At 45.0% G+C, this 19,385-nt stretch overlaps 1 protein-coding gene across 2 annotated transcripts in view; it reads right to left on the reverse strand.

Annotated features, from left to right (window-relative positions):
* elmo1 (engulfment and cell motility 1 (ced-12 homolog, C. elegans)) overlaps positions 1–19,385 on the reverse strand; it is a 95,194-nt gene that overhangs the window by 74,461 nt on the left and 1,348 nt on the right. Inside the window, exon 2 of one of the 2 annotated variants that reach the window (XM_076105438.1) lies at positions 18,619–18,717. The exons of the other annotated variant lie outside the window; for it this stretch is intronic. The gene's annotated coding sequence lies outside the window, so the exon portion shown is untranslated. The remainder of the gene's footprint in view (positions 1–18,618; positions 18,718–19,385) is intronic. 2 annotated transcript variants of the gene reach the window in all.

The raw sequence follows: 19,385 nt of genomic DNA on the forward strand, positions 1-19,385 counted from the left end.
ATTTCAGCTGACAAAGGAAGAGGTGTCTCAACAATGAAAAAGTGCCTTTTCCATAATAAACTAAATGCCTCTTCGAAATGTGTATTCAGAAGGGCCTTAAGACCAGAGCTTTGGGCTGAATCTGCTGAAATGAATTGGAAAAGGGGGAAATGATGGCAAGTACCACAGAATGAGGGACAGCTTCGGTGTTAGTTAGTGAGCGTTCGAGGTGCTCAAAGGTCGATTTAGTTCCTTTTGGATGGAGCCAATCAAGCAGTTTCCCCCTATTTCCAGTCTAGCTAAGCTGATCGGCTGCTGGCTGTAGCCCTAAATTTGCTGGACAGATATGAGGGTAATAATGTGTATTTAACCACTGCTTTAGTGATTTAGCCTGAAAACAAATCCAGTGAACCTCACTCTTCACAGCAGTCAGCCGAACCTGTGAGAGACACCATAAAAACGCCCAAAGCATCTTTAGGAATGTACATCAGACATGGATCGCTTTTACAGCAAAGTTAGATTCAATGAAGCATTTAATGTTCAAAGACTGCAAGAGAGCAGGTGATTACAACAAACGCTTTCACTTCTCCTCCATCACCACTGATGCAACAGTCAGTCAGCAACAGTCTACAACAAGAGAGCGAGTCAGACGGTTTACACACCGTCACAAACGACCGCTGATCACGAGCAAAGAGGCTAAACGCCCAAATGAAACATTTACTGTTCGAGGAGGGCAATGACATCTTCAGTTCAGACTGGGAGCGCAACGGGCCATCTGTGCACGTGTCACACAAAAACAGATGTTCACTCCACCCATGCTGAGGTCAGCCTTGGTTCGTATGAATCTCATAAAAGCACGCGTCCAGGACGTTCGGTTCTGACTCGAACTCCTTAGAGCCTCAGAAAGACAAGCATCCAAGACGCAGCCCGAGTAGAAAAACATTTCAACACAGCAACACCAGCAAACAAACAACAAGCTAATAGAAACCGATCCCATCCTCGCCGGGTTTCCGTCTTGTGCCAAGCAGAGAAAATAAGGGAAAGAGAACACGGCTGTGCTTGAGTCGAGCCGTCATGTGCTTCGGTTTGGCCTCAACAAAAAAAAAAAAAACGACCAAGTTTCATGGAGATCTGAGGAAGTGAGAAAAGTTCAGAGGACCTTTGCCACTAATGAATTCTTGCAGGACAGCTGAGACTATTTTTTTGTGCTTTACAAACAGAGTGAAGTCTGCTGAGTCAGAGATCTCACTGGGGACTCTGCCCAACTCCATGTCAAAGCTTTAATAATCTATCCAAGCTATCTCAGCTCCCTGGTGAATACCGGTCTCTGTGCTCCGTCAGCCCCGCTGACCCCATCCACAGGATGCTGCTCTGTTTCAGTCTGCCTCCAAAATCCCCTTCTTTTTTTTTTTACTTGCTCAAAGAGCAGCAGATTGTAGTTTTGGTCCGAGTGCCGTTAACCTGACTGTCCAGGCTGTGTGTTGATCCAATCAGGAGCTGTTCAGCCTTAGTATGCAAGGCAGGTTGTGTTGAAGCAGTGTTTTAAAGAAATGTGAGACGTAATTACTACTGGCAAACATAAAGGCTTAAGTTTGTGAAAATCAGATATTATTGAAAACACGGGAATCTTAAATGCTGGCAGTGATTTAGAGGCAATTGTGTTATTTACAAGGCAAGAAAAAAATTAAATCTGCACTGCAGTAAAATCATAGTGTGCAAAAGTGTATTTTTATTTATATAGCCCAATATAAAAACTCTGCCTCAGGGGGTTTACAATCTGTATCGTACGACACCCTCTGTCCTTTTCAACCCTCGCTGCAGATAAAGAAATAACTACCCCTGACTTTCTTTAAAAAAGGGGAAAAATGGAAAAATAAAAACTCAGGAAGAGCAACTGAGGAGGGATCCCTCTCCCTGGACGGGCAGACGATGTTTGTGTGTGCAGAACAGACCAACGATCCATAATATGGCAAAATGATACATAAAATGTGATATTATAGGAAGACAGATCCAGGAGGATGTGAAAAAGCTCACAGTGGAATGTAGTATCCTAAAGAAGCATCTTAGCCCGTTTAAAAACCTTAAACATTGTATCTTTTTCGACCCTTTTGGACTATTAACTATAGTGTAGTATTAAAGGAGTCAATATTAATGGGGGGGGGACTTCATGTTCTTGCAGTGAGTGGGATTAGAAGATCAATACCACTCATGTCTGTTGAACATGAAGCTACAGACAAGAAAGACCAGAAGCAGAGGGAACCAGCTAGCCTGGCTCTGGACCTAGTGCTTCAAATAAAATAATAGATAATTAAACAATAATTTCCTGTGTCCGTTCTCAGTCAGAAACAAGCAATTTGTAAGTTTTTTTACTGATTATTGTTACAACAGTCTGACTAATTATCAAAATAATTGTTTGTTGTTATTGTACTATTGAGGAGAGACCATCATCAGTCAGCTGTGGATCTGACTGTTGCCCGCATTACTGCCAGAGGCTTGTAATACTGGAGTGTCAGAAGTTTGAGTTCATGGTTCCACTCAACTCTAAATGGCTCTGACTGAGAGTGTCAGATGAAAACCCCAAAAGTGTAAAAATGTAAATGCAGATGCTGGATAATAATATCAGACAGGTGTTAATGTCATTCGCTCAATTAGTGTTTCAAAGCCCCTTTTTTCTTACTCACAGATTTTCTTTCCCATTTTACAACCAGGAATTGAATCTGCACATTCCCACAGTCTGCTTGAAGAGGAGGTTGTCGGGCAAAGATGATTCCACTACACCTCAGGGGATCATCTATTATTTAAAACCACTTCCAAATGTATTCCACTCGAAGAGGAGCAACATGCTTTACTTGTAATCGGCAAACTCCATTGGTTATGATCCGTGCGACATACAGCGGTCCGCGTTACAAATGGTTACCGTAGACAGAAAGCTGGGCCACCTTTCAGTTTCCAAACTGCACATCACCAAAACAACAGCTCACACGTAGGCGTTTGATCACACAATGTGCTGCTTCCCAAAACAACACAAGCGCAACAGTAACCATCTCCTTGGGCCTTGCTCAAGAAACGACGGCCTCTGGCTGGCTGCTAAGTTAACATAAGCTGCTGTAGTTGTCACAGAGAGGATGCTGCAGAGAGACAGACTTCCTGCTCGGAAGTCTGAACTGGATTAATTTAAATTTAATGCAATTATCATGGCCCACATACAGCAGAAGATCCCTCCATCAAGTTGCAGTTTGGACATCAACACACATCCTTGTGTGCTGGTCTGCAAAACATCAGCATACAGTAATGCACGACTACATTACAGACATGACAATTCAAAACACCGTACTGAAAACATGTATGTGGCATAATACATTATTTCCCCCAGTAAAATACAGCCCACATCACACCTTTCATACAGAGTTAATAACCCGTTGGCTCCAGCAGCTATTTAATTGGACCAAACACTCCTGGGTCTATGTAACTGCATGAAATGTCAAGTAGAGTTACACCGTTAGTTGGGTCTCACTGCCCACGTGTTGTGTGTGTGCAACCTATCCTCTTATTATCCACGGGAATGCTTTAAAACAGTGATAATTGGAACATGGTCATACAGGCTAATGTGCTGCCGACTCCCTGCTCGTCTCACGGTAGACTTACACCGCATAGGTTCAGTGAGTGAAATAAACTAACCCTGCACGGCATAAAGGAGGCAGCGAACATAGCAAACAGCAAGCTTATACTGGTCGTGCTGCTGTGACTATTATGCTTGTGTGATTATCTGCCAGTATGCTTATTTACGAGGGCAATTGTTCACAAATACTACTTCTATTCTGGGGTTAAATTCAACGGTAAATATGATGCTAGCTAGAGAGTTAGCTAAGGCTAGCATAAATACTGGAAACGGGGAAACAGCTAGCCCTGCTCTATCCAAGAGGTTTTCCTTCCTGCACACTTACGTTTTTACACCTCAATTTAAGAATGGACTGAACAAACAATATTTTACTTGTTAGTCCGATTTTGTTACCTTTGGACAGAGCCAGGCTAGCAGTTCCCCCCCCCCCCCCCCCCCCAGTTTCCAGTTATTGTGCTAAACTAAGCTACGCTAACCGTCCGATGGCTCCAGCTTCATCATTACTGCACAGGTGTGAGAGCGGTATTGATCTTCTCATCTGCTCCCGGCAAGAAACGGAATAAACGTACTTCCCAAACTGACAAACTATGCCTTTAAGTAATATATGGAGATAATAATACCAAATACTACATTTACAAATAGTTACATCATCACAACAAAGTCGTCGTGGTTGAACTGAAATTCAGTAAATACGGATCACTGATAAAGATGTTTGGTGTTTGACGGCCAAATGCCATTATCTCATTATCAACAGCATGACTGATGACTGAATTCATTTGGATTTTTATTCTAATGGATCGAGTGTTTACATTATCCATCAGTGAGCAGACAAACATGGTGACACGCTGTTCACCACTGCTCCCTGATCAATCAACTCGGGATATTTTGGGATATTTAAGTGCTTATGAAACATTACCTGTAACATTAAAAATACCCCGGTGTGTATATTTGAATCCTCTGCACTCACAGCTTGTGTGTTCGAGAGAGTTACGTAAGGTAACCATTACACATGTTGTTTTTTCCCCTCCATTGCCTCGCCAACGGAAACACAATAGGCTATGTGCTCTGTTCAAACACAATCTCCTTTCTCTTTAGATTTAAAAATAACAAGCCATCCTCCCCCATTACATAACTCAATATCAGTCCGCATCAAGGTCGGCGGTGAGAGCTTCAAAACAGAAAAGAGGAGCACAATCAGGTGTTTACCCTGGAAGCCTTTTCACTGCCAGTAAGGAAAAGAGAAAAAAAAAAGTGTGTGTGTCTGTGTGTGTGTGTGTGAGTGTGAGTGTGAGAGAGCCCACAGGCTGAGAAAGTCACTGACAGTGTGACCTTCTGCTCTCGGGCTTCTCGGCTCCGTTCAAAGCAGCCGATCCAGGTCAAACACTCACTTTCCACAGTGTATCTTTATCTCCGTCTTGAATCTTGATTCTTGTTCTAAAGTGACAGATATTAAAAGAATGAGTTACGGAAATACTGCCCGATTCAATATACAAACCTCGATCGCAACTCTGAGAGCTTTCTGCAGCAGCAGGAAACATTGCAGGGATTGTTGGATTCTAGCTGTGATGAGAGCAACCAACGTACCATGTAGTGATCATGCTGACTTGTGCAATCGGCAAAGAGACATTAGCATCTATTTTAGTCGTAAGCAGGCAGAGATCCTTAGAAAAAGGATTTGCAAATAATTCGACTTGAGTTACCATGAAAGACACCACAACATTATTTTCCTCCGAAAGAATCCTGCGCACTCAACCACTCTGATCCTCACCAGAAAGCTTTTATGGACCTCTGGTTTAAATTCTGAGGCTGATAACAGTGGACTCTAAAACCTTAAATTACCTCAGCTAGAGATGTGGGTTGGGGATATAAAAATGTCTGCTTTGCTATGCGCGTCCCCAGAAGACTCCACAGCGGCTGGTCTGGCTGCAGGCCCGTGGGGTCTTTGGTGTAATCAACTTACATAGCTGGACCATTAGGAGGAAGCTGGAAAGAAGAGGCCTGGATGCCTGAAGGAACAGACTAGAATGTGTCATCATACTAAAAACAGCAGCGGTGTATGAATCTTAACACCATGCAGACTATGGATGGGATTCAAACAAATGTTTATTGTGGTATAAATTTACTCCAGGAGCGACACTCTGGTGCTATTAAAGTGTTGTATTGTAGATGCATTTCTTATCATGATAACCGACAGAAAATCTCACGGTCATTCAGAGAATGACAATGTTTCAGGCTGACTTTTACCACAGTGTAGGATCTGTAGCAGATAGATTGATACTCTCATATCCGTTTGATCAAACTGGAAATAGGGGGAAACAGTTCGGTCAAAAGGTAACAAAAACCCACAGAGCAGCACCTCTTAAACTCGCTAATTAACAAGTTATATCTCAGTTGTTTAATCCGTACAAACACCGAGGAGAAAGGTAACCAGCCGAGACTCCAGGAGGTCACTGCTCCCAGCCAAGAAACATAACTTGTTATTTTTACACTTTGGTTTTTGTACAGATTAAACATGTTAATTAGTGAGTTTAAGGGGTGATGGTAAGGTGGGTTCTGTTGCTTTTGGACATCGCAAAGATGGCTATTTTTCACCGTTTTCAGTTTGCACGCTAAGCTAACTCGCTGCAGCCTGAAGCCTTATAATGAACGCACAGATGTGAGAGTGGTGTCGATCTTCTCATCCGACTCTCGGCAAGGAAGTCCTTAACATCACATTTTTATTTAGTCATAGCTCATGAAGTGCAACATATTCTAATAATTTGTAACAAAGTGTTCAAACCTTTGTAAATTAACAAACTTTTGTTGCAGTTATTGGCAAAACAAATGATATATTAAAAAAATATGAACTATGACTTTTTTGGGAAGTAATTACAGTTTGAACTTACCTATTTTATATTCATAAATTCATATTTTATAATAATATATTATCTTAAAAAAAAAAATCCAACTATCCTCTCAATATTACCACATGCAAGATAAAAAAAAGATGGAAGAGTATTAATAAAGACATTTTCCAACTGTGGGTTCTCTTTCCCTTCTTTGTCATGAAAAGTGAAGTTTACGTCGACTTCTTCGATATCATGAAATATCAAGTGCTAAAAACTGAGGCGAGCTCAAGAGAGTCAAAAGAAACACAACAAAAGTGCACCTTGTTTCCAAAGACAACAGTTTGTGAAGTAGAAAAACACACAACATCAAAGTGCAATTCTTCAAAAGAGTGGGGGGGGGGGGGGGGGGGGGCGAAGGAAGAGACGAGGAATGGTTTGACCAGAGCTTCCCCATGACTGATCACGGCAGACAACAGTGATTGGAGCCTCTGGGGCCACGCTTCAAGGAACAAGCCATCCTGAAAAAGTTCACTGTGTGTGTGTGTGTGTGTGTGTGTGTGAGAGAATGTTTAGAGGGGAGGGGTAGGGACCACACAAAAACCCTGCCAGGTCACGTGACCGAGGCGGGGATGAATGGTGCTTTTTGGTTGGTCAGAGAGGGAAGTCATGGAAACAGGTCTATAGTCCCATTGTCTAACCGTGAAGTGTGTGTGTGTGTGTGTGTGTGTGTGTGTGTGTGTGTGTGTGTGTGTGTGTGTGTGTGTGTGTGTGTGTGTGTTGGAGGAGGCGAGAGGCGTTGTAGCATCAGGAGGGACCAGCACTGCATTCTTCATTCACAAGCAAAACGCCTCCATCATAAAGTGACCTTGACTACTCTAACAGAACAGTGAGCCCATCAGAGCATTTCTCTCTCTCTCTCGCTCTCTCTCTCTCCCCCTCTTATTCCAAGTGGGTGCATTTCAGAGAAGGCATACAGCAGCATAAACATAAACTGCCTTTTGTCTATAAAAACACTGACCGTGTTACGAAGCTGGGCCCTCATTGAAAAAACAGACACCAAGTTATGACCAGCTCCAGTTTCCACATAGTGTAACTAATCAAACTGCATTACTGCGGGGCAGATCGATAACTCTTCCCCAACACAGCCGCATGACAGGCATGTTTTACCACCACATGCTTAGTAGTCTGGCTCATACAAATGCTGTTACGGAAATGAAAAATAACCTTTACAAAGGCAGCAGTTGGAAAATGGAATTGCTTTACCCTCAGTTAAAAAAAGAAGGTAGAAATCCTTAAAAATCCACTCGTTCACTATGTTTTAACATTCAATTCAGCAGGGTCAAGCACAACTGTCTTTCTGTTAGACCAAGAGTTTAGAAAAAATAAAAAATAGGGGCTGCAATCCCACTTCCTCAACGTGCTAAAATTACACCCCAGACAGCAGGAGGAGGGGGGGGGGGGGGGGGGGGGGAGTACCAGACAAAAGGTTGTGATGGAAGAGATGCTTACACAACCACAAGTGCTTACACAAGCAATGGACAAAAGACGTGAACTCCCCTCTGAGGGGCTTCTCATTCATAAAACACAGACCGTGGTTATCACATCCCAGCTAACGGTGTACAGCTCTTGAGGGATTCTTCCGTCCCTCAACTGGATTAGCGCTGTTCATGAGGAAGATAATAATGGCACATCTCTTGTGTGCTAATTGAAAACCAAACGGGCAGGTGCATTGGGAAGTTACTTACACACAAACACGATCCCACAAAAAAAACAAAAAAAAAAAAAGAGAGCAGAGCACTCTGCCGACCAGGCATGGGCTGTGTGGAAGTCCCAGAATAGAGCAGCGAGGATTATGCAAGAACAATACTGCAGCTAAAGGCTTAGTTTCACTCAATTTAGAAAGAAAGGAGAACGTTTCTATGGCCGAGTGCGGTAATTACTGTAAGTGTTAGGCCTCGTATGTTATGGTGCCCATCTTGTTAAACACGTCTCTTTTCAAAATGTACGAACACAGATGGATGGATTGTAACCAGGGAGAAAATGCCTCATCTGTACCGCAAGAAAAACCATCGTGTTCACTGTACGAGATAGGAGAATTTAGCTGACAATTACATTAAAAAAACAACAACTTGGCTGCAGTTTCACTCACCTACAAACTTATAAAATACTCTGCTTGGCATACGTGTCTGGTGGGTTCCCCCCCCCCCCCCCCCCCCCTTCAATTTAGTTAAAAAACCTTTTAAAGTACATTTACTCTTTCTGCCTCATTAAAAAGCTGAAATCTATGAATATGTAAATATTGTTTATTTCAAAAGTTATACTGAAAAAAGGACGTTTCATACTTCCCAGTGTGTGTGTGTGTGTGTGTGTCAGAGGGTTCAAGTTTCCACATCACATTTCTGCAACTTACATATTGGACAATTGGGCTCCAAATTAGTTAGTTTGCAAAAAGATGTGACACACACACAAGTGAAAGTCACCTAAGAAAGAAGAATCAAAACAGATGTTTTAATCAGGAGGGGCTTAACATTTAATTGTGAAATGGTGCAAGAGACTGTTGAACAACATGTTACATGATACACTGAGTATTTTAACTGAGTATCTTAGTGAGGTTTAAGGTCCAGACCTGCTTTGTTACATTATAGGAGCTTAACGCTGCTCACAGGGCCGGCATGTGCTCCATCGAGTTAAATGGGATGTGAAGGATCGGGCATCCCGGGTCAGGGAATTTCCATTGCAAATGATTGCTGAGCCACCAAGGCCAGGCTTTCATTTTGTCCAGCGTTTGAACAAACAGACACAATGAGGATTGCTTTCAGACGATATGGTATCAGAGAAAGTCGTACACACAGGATGGTGGTGTACATTTAGCTCCCGCCGTAACCTGCAGTGCAGGTTTTCCCACGAAACGCCAATAAACAGAAAGTTTCTGATACGTTTAGTGCCTTGCAAAGACAGGGCCACCTCCGCATGATTAGGTCTACGCAGCACCGAACCACTGCTGCTATAGCAGTGCTTCAGCATCTCTCATCATTCTCAGTAACAGTAACAGGCGTGGTCGTGATTGGATCCAATTATCAGTGTTTGTTGTAACTTGATGGTCTGAACATACGGTGTTAACCTGCATCGCACGCAATGGCGCTCCCTGCAAATACTGCACAATACTGTTCACGTAAGAACGAGATGGCATGAAGGTTTTAATAGAAATAAAAGTGTCTTTAATTCTATCATTAACATTAGCGCCAAAGCAACAATAATACCATGTTGTTAATGTGAGCTGATGCTCACAAGTTTAGCTAGTGTGACATCCATAAATGATATGAATAAAACATAAAAACATTATCTGAAACTCTACGTTTGCTCTTTGCCCGCCTGCTACTGAAAAGGCATTGCTGCTTAGCCCTGCAGGTCTTTCTGTGCCATCTCGCGTGTGGACTCACACAACACTTTACACTATGTGACATTTCTGCACAATCGATTATTTGGTCCGCTGTGAACTCCCGCTGCAGCGTCGAACACGTCACATGCATCTCTTAATGGAAACATGGTCTCCACTTAGCTCAGAGGATTACCACCGCCGCTGAAGCATGTAATAACCAAAAGGTCATATCATCATCATAACTCAACAAACCATAATCCGCCGCTGCCTCTTTAATGGCTTTTAAAGTGTGTCAAGGCCCGACTCGCTGCTACCAGTCACATTTTTAATGAACGTGCCCTCCTCCAAAGTGCCAGTTCGCCAGTCACTCTGCCCAGCTTTGAATGCCGTGTCACTCTATCCCCTGTTGGGTTGTGCTAGCCTAGATCGAGATGTGCGAAAAGCCCGAGAACATTTGGGATTGATTTGGCTATTTTTACATGTCCTACTTGAACTAAATGGTTCAGATACTCAGAGGAAGAAGTCAGGCGCTGAAAAGGCTTATTGAACTCCTGGAAAAAAAACAATAACTGGAAAGCTAAATGGTGGTAAGAGAGTGGATACTTTAGTGTAGGGCTTTCAGAGAAAGAAGACAAAAAAAAGCACCGTTTAATAGGAGGGAATAGGAGATGGCGTACACCTTCTACCCATTGGTCTATTATTTACAGGCTACCGGTATTGAGGAGTGAAAATGTACGTGCGGAGAAAGATAAATGCCCGTGTGAACACACGGCAGACAGGTTTAATAAAAGAAAAGTGGAGTAAGCCGTCTCAAGTGACCTTGCGCCTTGATAGACTCGACGAGTAGCAGCGGTATCCTCCAGAAGGACCACTGCACACATCCTCCACCAGAGCAAAGATTAATCCTCTTATTAAACCATAACTCAGGAGAGAACACAGGCCCCTCAACAACACTCATTACCTACGCATATAGGGAACGGGCTTACTGTTCAATTTTGCTGGCGCTACAATTACGTTCGCACTGATGACAATCATCACAAGTGTAATAAGTGCTCTCCGGTGCACTGACATTATGGAAGATGGTATTGGGCTATCTTGTGGAAACCTCCTGCCGGCCACCGCCAGCTCTCTGTGGTATAGAGTCACACACACACACACACACACACTGAGGAGAGAGTTGGTGTAATGCTAGACTGTGTATCTTGTCTAGGTGCTGTGAAAGAATTCAGTCACTTCACAGATCAGCCATCTACTCGCTGCGACTGGCACAAGTGAGTGGGAACAAAGGAGTCACTGTGGCTGTCACACTCGCTCCTCGTTACACTCACCCTTTGCTCTGCCAGCTGTCTCTCCGTCCTCTCCCACAGACCCCCCTCCCCCCCTTTCCCAGCTGTGGTTATACATCAAGCTACCCTTAATTCCACACATGCAAACACACCCAACGCCACACATGTCTTGAGTGGCTTCAGGACCCTGGCTTCACCCAAAAAATAAATAAATAAATAAAAAAAAATAAATAAAAAAAACCTCTTCATCCCTGCTGGGTGCTCTTTGCCTATCCGGCAGAGTGACTGAGTGCACTGTTGGAGGCACAATGTTATTCATCACCAGCGGCTCATCAGTATCACACCACCGCACGCAGCCACAACACATGAGCTCATGCTCGCTACGAATAATAAACTGGCGCCGTTACTCTAAATATTCTGTTGTTCCGTCTTTTGTGCCTTCTGGAGCACAGGTCCTTGTTATTGTTCTTTTGCTCATTCCCGTCTACCGAGACTCTGTGCCCAACCTCCGCTTCATGCATGCCACACCCTTTCACCACAGCAACCTCCCCAAGTCTGACAGATGCCCCATGCCCGATCTTTGGGCTCACCCATTCATTTGCTAACCCCTAAACGCTGCCCTCAGCCTTCCTATTATTTATTTATCCCCCCCGCGGCGACTTCTTAAACCATATGCTACACCCATGCCCTCCCTATGTTTACCCGCTGACAGGCTCCAGCCCTGCCTGTCTGGTCAGTCACGAGCCGGTGCCGATGCCAGCTCAGCCTCCACCCTAACAGTGTGGTGGCTGGCCGCTGCTGAAACACTTTCATCCCTCCTGCGTGCCGAGCCCGGCTCCTCCGAAGCCATTCATTGAGGCTTTGCCCGTGGTTGCCTTATTATTGTCACGTTACAGTAAAACTGTGGGGGAGGGCTTCGCTTGTGGTACAGAGGCAGCAACAAGAAATGTGGCTGAAGTCAGGCTATTTGTGGACTGGGGGAATACGATTCAAAGAACTTCAACTTTGCCTTTTATGGGTTAATTGCATGTAAACCACATTTATGTGAAACAGCGATGGAGAAAGGGGGGGGGGGGGGAGAAAAACACAAGTGGAGGGCATTCCTCAGGCCAGGCTTTCATTGCTGTGGGTACGATGTCATTGGATGATGTAATCAGTGCATTGCAAGCCCCCCCCCCATATATCTATTCACTGAATACATGGAAACAGAAATCAGACATGACACGTTTCACTTGTCAGCCGGCCCTGTAATGGATACTGAAAAACATTAACAGCTAACCACGTTGCATTGGGTTGTGCCAGCACGTCTTGCCCTTTGTCCTCACACTTTCTGTCAACAGGAAATGAATCACTTCACATGCAGATGTTGGCAGGAAGTGGCTCTCCTTCCACCTTAAGTTCAGAAGAGGTGTGTACATTTACTAAAATCTACTTCTGGAACCTTCTGCTTCGTATATATAATCACAAACTTTCACCAGATGCCTTAAGACTGCTATACATCCGGTAGCTGTCCCGTTGTTGAGAAAACGCCATTGGTATTTCCTGTGCCTTTCTTCCACAGCACTGTCTGGGCTGTAAAATGCTGCCAGACAATTTGGACACAGACACACACACACACACACACACACACACACACACAAATACAAACACGGGGTGTTTAAGCTTCCCCTCCAGACAACAAAAGAACAGACACAGCAACAAGCCCCGAAGGCAACATTAAACCCAGCTGGTCCGCCACTACAATACCCCTCTTCTCTCAATAGAGAGCCATGCTAAACCCAGCTGAGCCGAGCCGTACCATGTTATTCTTCAGTTTTTAGCTGGGAATAAGATAAGGGCTAGGCAGCCTGACAGCGTGCAACATCCACAGGAAATGGAAAACACTGACGTGTGGCCAGCATGGACGCAGCCAGGGTAACACGGGGTGAGGCAGGTGGTTTACAGATGGGGAATCTGCTCAGGCCACAAAAAGCAACAGAACCCCGAGCGCAACACAATGGCTCGGCTGACTCTGAGAGACAACAAAGCGCTCCTTGATGTTTGGTCTCAGATGGCGGGGAGAACCTTTGTCTGTAGACACAACAACATGGCTCTCAGGAATGACAGGAAGCAAAAACACTGGTAAGCACAAACAGGAGGAAAACTCAAACTGGATGTCTGTCTTCACAACAGAAAAAAAACAAAACTATTTACTGCATCGTGTTAATGCTTGAAGAGAGCCAACGGCCTCACACACTGTTGCCATTAATCAGCTCCCAACATCAAGCAGAAAAGAGACTAATAAAGAGCTGATGAATCGTTTATGAACGTCCATTCATATGCGTCTGGAGAATGTAAAGAAGCTCATTTAAAACCTCCGTTGTCAAACACTGTGGATACAAAACAGACTGATTTGCACAGAGTTAAGAAAATAGGAGCTATTCATTATTAGCGCTCTGGTCAAGCTTCACCCCGTTTGAGGGGGGGGGGGATCAACATCCCCCTTGAGCAAGGCTTTGCTGGGCCGAAAAGAAGTCTTCCACATGCAGTGGTTGCTTTGCCGGATGAATTACAGCCACAGATCACACCTCCTTGCTGCTAACAGGGGATGAAAGGCAGCATCGGGGTGCGAGAGTGATTACGGCGGGTTTCTACTGGCTGGTTGGAGCCAACAGAAACACTTCAGGCTGCTACTGAGCGTAAAAGCAGCAGCAGGAGAGACGACCACTGGAGCCTTACAGGTCGATATATATTGCAGATGGCCTGTTGAACGCTGCTGATGGTGGACAGTGTGTGTGGGCAGCGAAGGGTCAGGAAGTGAGCAATATGTAGATGCAGTAGCCCTTCTGAAAGTTCTGGTGAGATCATAGAAGTGAAGGATGGAGAGGAGGCAGGAAAAGTGATAGCAGGGTGAGAATGCGAGACAAAAAAAATGATAAATGAAAGAATCGGGCATCGGCTAGTAAAGTCGTACAAGGGAGACACGAGAGGACAGAAGGACGAGCGAGAGAGAGAGAGGGCGATATCAAAGTGTCTTGTTTCCGAATGTCCTTCTGTGTTGTGATTTATTCAGAGACTCAGAGGCAGCCCCCCCCCCCCCCCCCCCCACATAAAGCAACACACCTTCAATCCAAGGCTTGCGGTTCCCCAGCCAGAGAGAGCAAGCCGGTGGCCTTGGCATGTAGCGAGAGGCCCTCCACTCTTCCTCCATCTCTCTCTCTCCAGAGGTAGCCTTGACTAGTCTCACGGAAAAACACTGCCGCGGCACGTCGGCATCGCAGAGGCCCCGCGTCGTGACAGAATAGGTTCAAATCCTTAATCTCAAGCCTATACATTAATTATGCAACACGTTTTGAATATGTTATTGCACCTCTCGCTTCGGTCTACCCTCCGGTCTTATAACAGAAATAACTTGAAGTGAACTAGCTTGCTTGCAGCCGTAAGCAAACAAGTGCATGGGGAAAGTATATAATAAGAAATGTTAGAGAAGCTTGTGAGGCAATACCACCATCAACGATATTACACACACACACACACACACACACACACAGCTACATATATTGCCAGTGTCTTTTGTGTATTTTTGCTTTCCTTTCAGTCACAGCAAGGAATAAATCAAGTCATTTTCTAGCCAATACATAAATCTAAGACGCCATAATCATTGCTTAGACGGACTCTTAAACACAGAGAAAGAAAAGGAAAGACGGGGAGCACAAGAACAAGACAGAGATACAGATAATAGAGTGCATGTTGGCAATAAGAAGGTAAAATAAGTAACAAACAAGTAAGTCTGCAGGTTTCTTAGAAACAGTGTCAGCCCTCCTCCTCCTCCTCCTCCACCCAGAAAAACAACAGGCTAGTTTTATTTCCGGTCCACCTCGCTGAACCTCCAGTCATCCGTATGTGCTGTCCACTCTCATCACGGGACTTCGTCGCTGACGAGATCATCAGTGTGTGTGCACCTGTGAGACGCAGAGAGACAGCAGGCGGCTGACCTCTGATAGGACCCTGGCCTCAACATGCGACTCAAAGCGCGCGCGCGCACGCACGCACGCACGCACGCACGCACGCACGCAATCTAATATCACAATATTTCTGACCAAAATACCTCAAATTGGATATCGTGATGGTATATTGCAGGGTTGAATAAATAAATTAAATATCAGGAAAAGATAACACTCAATATATCAACATATTGCCCAATATAGTGTATGTCCATCTATAAATGTATACATTGTAGTCTTCAAACCCAACCAATTGTGCCTCAGCTACTTCTTGAGACACGAATCTCTTTATTCAACTTCATTCACATATGAAGTAGTACCCCCCCCCCCCCCCCCAAGACATGTCAACAGACTTTGGTGTCAAAAATTGCTTGAGTTCCCATTAATGAGTTTGCATATCAGTTATAAGATGAAGGTAAAATTAACCTGCCAGAAATTGTAAGTTATTTTGATATGATGATGTTCCCCTCATGTGCACTCCACTTCCCCTTCCTTGTTTAATGTAAGTGAAGCAGAGCAGTGAATCTAACACCCTACTTTGGTTATTCCAGGCTGTTTTCACTGTGTGTATATATATATATACACAGCAGTAGGTGAGATGTATTTTCTGTTCTGCTAAAAAAAGAAGAAAGAAAAAAAAAAAATCGGTTGACATTTAATTTCTTTTCACTGCAGGAAAGCATCATAAAGCACAACATAAACGCTGCAGGGGACATGACACCTCCTCTCTGCCCTTACAATCTGATGCACATTATAAGTTTCAGCTCACACCAACAGTTCATAAACTTTCTCTGCAATACACAGTGTGAAAAATGATCTCACACACTTCATAAAAATCCCTCACCACCCCAAATAGGACATCAAACAGAAAACTCATCACCACAGGAGACAAAGACTCCCATGTGCGGTTTAACATAGATACCCAAAGTCAAGTGCACAGTTTGGGGAGAGCAGTGCGGGAAACTAGGGCAACCTCAACTGACTCGCACTCACTGAAGACAGTAGCGGGCGAGACTTTCAACGGAAACGTAGCGCTGAGACTCACACCTGTGATCTCTTGATGGACATGCAGGGGAGCGAGACAACAGCCATCCACATATGAACAGAAACATAGATGACCCAGACCACACACACACACACACACACACCACCTACAGGGCTGGGAGACACACAAGCTATAATTAGGTTGCAGATGAGAAAAAAAAGAAACACCTGTGTTTAGCACCTGGGTTACACTAAAACCTCAGCACACGGCTACTGAGAAAGTGATGGAGGCAAGCCTTGGAGAAAAATACAAACTGACACAGCAACACAGATCTCTGCAGCACACGTGCAAACATGCCATAAATCGTATACTGTGCGATGCCAGCGGCACATTCGCACAATCCTGCTACAGCAGCTGCGTACAGTCCAGTAACACCCGCACACGACATGACAATACTCACAAAAAGTTCAGTTCAAGCCTCTCACGCAGCTGGAAGGGGGGGGGGGGGAACATACGGGTTCGACTGAGAGACTGCCTAACCGTTCACCCTACTGGGTCAGTAGGCTCCGAGGCTGAGAAACGTGAAAAACCACACCCACCCACCCACCCCCCACCCACCCACCCACCCACCCACCCACACACACACACACACACACACACACACACACACACACACACACACACACACACACACACACACACACACACACACACACACACACACACACACACACACACACACACACACACACACACACACACACACACACACACACACACACACACACACACACACACACACACACACACACACACACACACACACACACACACACACACACACACACACACACACACACACACACACACACACACAGAGAGAGCCGTCCAGCCTCTCGCTCAATATGTACAGAGCCCTGCGGCAGTATACCACAGCTGGAATGCAGCGGGCAGAGCGAGCACGCAAGAGGGAACCGTATCAGTTTCTGGGTCATCTAGGGCTGCTTCACTCCGCATGAGGTCTAGACTTGGACTGAAAAACACGCCTGCGGATGCGCTCCACTTAAACCGATTCATATTCACGCTTGGACAAACGTATGCATTTATAGAAGCACGGGGTAGAAGGTTGAAATACATTCATGAGCGTATTCCCAGCTGCTACCAAGATCACAGTTTGTCATAAAGCAACAACTTTTCCCATCGGTTTCTCTTATTTATAGCATTTTATTTATTTATTTTTAAACAAGTGAAGAGTCTCCTGGCTTTGAATTCAGCCCAAGGCAACAATCAGTAAGCTAAAGAGCAGAACATGGCAGGAGTACCTGTGAGATCGCTCTCACCCACCTATGTTTGTCTGGCTGTCTGGCACCTTCCCATCTCACCTTCAGTGTCTACCTGCTGTTTTAATTAACTCCGTACCACAGGGAGCAATTATGCAAGGCAACATTCGTCTCATTTGAAACAGCAAATTAATCTAACCTCAAGCTGCCGAAGGACAGGCGCACCAGTTTGTACTGCGAGCGAGAATGCCAGCACTTCAAATGACAAGTCTGGGTTGTTTTTTTCCTGTTAGCGCAAAAATAAAGACAGAGAGACGACGGGGAACTTTGGGCCCCGATTTCTTTTTTGTTGGCGTTACTTTAAATGCTGCAATCCCCATCTTTTAGGAAAATAAGGGGGAAATGAGTTCATTAAGATGGACAGATAGCAGGCCGAGCATGCATGGAGGAGAAAACAATTTACATACCTCCATCTCCCTCAGGGAGCAAGAGCGGAGAGTGAGGAAGGAGATGGGAGAGTGTGCTGCAGTGCGAGAGGGAGCCAGTGAGAAGTGCAAAGAGAGATGCTACAAATGAGAGAGACAGTCAGACAGAATGTGTTAGAAAGCAAGTGTAAGAGAGTAAGCTAATGAGAGAAAGATAACAGGCTGCAAGGGGAGGGAGGGAGGGAGGGAGGGAGCTCTGACAGGCAAGAGGAGGCAGAAATTGGCACGGTTGGGGAGGTGGTGAGAGGATGCCAAACAGTAGGCAGTGTCAAAGTGACACAATCAGGATCTTGTATATGATGCAACTCAATAAGCGAGGGGCGGGCGGGCACCCATCCTCTCCCAAAAAAAAGTGCTCCAAGCTGCCATCTCCGCCTCTGACCTCTAATCCGATTTCCTGGATTTTGTTTCACTATTTCAAAACAAAAAGCACAAAATCGCTCAAGTTCACCAGTTCATTTGGCTTTTGACTAACGGTGCGACTCGAGGCGGCCGTATTTCACCTTCTCACTTTTAATTTGCTGCCGTGTTGCAATGCTGCCTTTCATTCTACGATCTTTGAGACCCTGTAGGGATGAAGAAATAGTTACTTGGGAGAGCCAGCTAACAAGAAATGGAGGTTTGCTGTGGCTAATAAAACTTTTTTTTTTTTTTTTTTGCATGTGTGCGCATTCCTTTTGACATGTAGGTCCCTCTGGTGGCTGTTAAAACTGAAATATAACAACTCTGGCACGCTTCAATTCTAAAGCGGACAGCTACCGACCAACGCCGTGCACACACGAAGCTTCACATACCCGCTTTAAATGGGAGAGTGCGCTTCAGTAAGCGGTTTGCGGCAAAGTACGAGTTGAAAATTGCCTTCCTCGTCTGCTGGAGCTGCGCCAGACCTGGATCTAAAAAAAAAAAAACACCACCGTCAACCACAGTTACATAGGCAGGGTGCAAATGTAGGCCAAGACGCAGAATATAGAAACGCACATAAAATAACTCTCTCCTCGTGGACAACAAGGAAGAACTAGACAATATGAGAGCTGCCCGTATGTGTTCGTGTCAGAGACATGGCTGCACATGTGCCTGTGCTTCTGGGCTGACTTTGCATGCGTTTATTGTCGAGTTGACACGAGCGATGGGGGACGCGTGCGGCTCCATCACTACGGGGACGTCTAACTGGGTGTGTAAGTGGGCTCTCGCTCCATCAGCAGCCGACCCGGAGGGGCCAGAGGGGCCGAGAGAAGACGACAGTGATCACAGAGGAAATAGGGAGCAACGGTTCTCAACGTGGGGTCTACAGACAGCCAGGGGCCCTTTAAAAAAAAAAAAAGGCATAAAGAAGAAGAGTTGCAGTTTCAAGTCAATATACAGCCCGATATCCCAGTTTGTCACACACATTTGTCGTCAACAGCCGTGATTCCCTAGAAATGTTTGGGTGGCTGGCTTCATGAAATTGTTGAAGAGCATTTGACTACAGAGAAAACACAGCGGCTGTGGTGGATCAGTGGCTGCACACGTGAATCCATACCCGACACAGGAATCCTGAAAGTATTGATGTTTAGCCTGGGGT

The sequence above is a fragment of the Anarhichas minor genome, unplaced genomic scaffold, assembly GCF_050575085.1.
Source record: "Anarhichas minor isolate MPS153535 unplaced genomic scaffold, ASM5057508v1 ptg000033l, whole genome shotgun sequence".
In the NCBI taxonomy this organism is placed as follows: domain Eukaryota; kingdom Metazoa; phylum Chordata; class Actinopteri; order Perciformes; family Anarhichadidae; genus Anarhichas; species Anarhichas minor.